A 1722-nucleotide genomic window follows, 5' to 3' on the forward strand; every position below is an offset into this window, starting at 1 on the left:
TTTTCCTTGTGGTGTAAGTGGGTTGCTTACGCTCTTGCTGTCTCGCATCCCAAACTTGTCTACAAGTTTGTTTGCATACTTTTCTTGTGAAAGAAATATGCCTCCATCGTCTTGAATTACTTCCATTCCAAGAAAGTAGTTCAACAATCCAAGATCCACCATCTCGAATTCTTTCTTCATGTTCTCCTTGAATGTGTTGATGCTCTGAATGTTGCTTCCTGTGATGATTATATCATCCACATATAGACTCACGATCAACACATCTCCTCCTTGCTTCATGATGTATAAAGCCGCATCATTCATACTTCTCTTGAAACCGTTTTGAAGAAAGTATGAATCTATCCTTCCATACCATACCCTTGGGGCTTGCTTTAAACCATATAAAGCTTTGTGTAGCCTTAATACCTTGTGTTCCTTCCCGTGTGTCACATACCCAGGTGGTTGTGTGACATACACTTCTTCCTTGAGGTCGCCATTGAGAAAGGTTGACTTCACATCCATCTGGTACAATCGCCACTTCATCTGAGCCACATAGGCAAGTATGGCTCGTATTGTATCATGTCTTGAGACAGGAGAAAACGTCTCAAGGTAGTCAACACCATACTCTTGAGAGAACCCTCTTGCAACTAGCTGTGCCTTGTACTTGATGTGATTCCCGTTTGCATCGGTCTTGATCTTGTAGATCCACTTCACACTTATCACATTCTTCTTATTTGGCTTGTCCACTAGTTCCCACGTCTTGTTCTTCTCAATCATGGCTATCTCCTCATTCATCGCTTCTCTCCATTCCTTGGTACCACACGCTTCATCATAAGTGTATGGTTCTTCATTTGCATGAAGACAAGCTTCTATAGCTTGAGCCGCTTCATCAAGCTCTACTCTCGGTGCCCTTTCCATGATATCAACCATGGACCTGAACTTCCTTGGTGCCTCAGAAGCTTCTTCATCTCCACTATTAGTATCATGATCATCATTTTGAAAGAGAACAGGACTGAAAATACCTCCAAATTGTTCCTCAGTGCTGGATGTACCTTCGGTTTGTTCCTCAGGACTGGATGTAACTTCGGTTTGTTCCTCAGGCGAGTGAGAGTCTTTTCTAGACAACTTCAATGTCTTCCTTACTTCTTCTTGCCTTTTCCAATCCCACTTCTTGCTTTCTTCAAACTCGACATCTCTTGATACTTCAATCTTCTCATTCTCCAAGATGAGAACTCTATAGCCTTTGGATTGGTTACTATATCCAACAAAGACTCCACGCTTTGCCTTGACGTCTAACTTCCTCCTTTTTTGATCTGGGACATGTATGTAGCATATGCTACCAAACATTCTCACGTGTGACACATCTGGCTTGTGTCCACACCACTTCTCTATAGGAGTGACATCTTCCTCTATCGCCTTTGATGGAAGACGGTTTTGAAGGTATGAGGCAGTGTATACCGCTTCTGCCCATAACTTGAGCGGTAAGTCTTGCTCTGCCAATATCGATCTAGCCATCTCCACCAAGGTCCTATTCATGCGCTCTGCTGCACCATTTTGTTGTGGTGAATAAGGCAAGGTGACTTGCCTATTGATTCCTTCTTCTTCACAGAACCGGTTGAATTCTCGTGAAGTGAACTCACCACCTCCATCTGATCTCAGTGTCTTGATGGTACAATCCGATTGCTTCTCCACCATTGCTTTGAACTTCTTGAACAGTGAGAATGTCTCTACCATTGCTTTGAA

Source organism: Brassica oleracea, chromosome C9 (assembly GCF_000695525.1).
Source record: "Brassica oleracea var. oleracea cultivar TO1000 chromosome C9, BOL, whole genome shotgun sequence".
NCBI lineage: Eukaryota > Viridiplantae > Streptophyta > Magnoliopsida > Brassicales > Brassicaceae > Brassica > Brassica oleracea.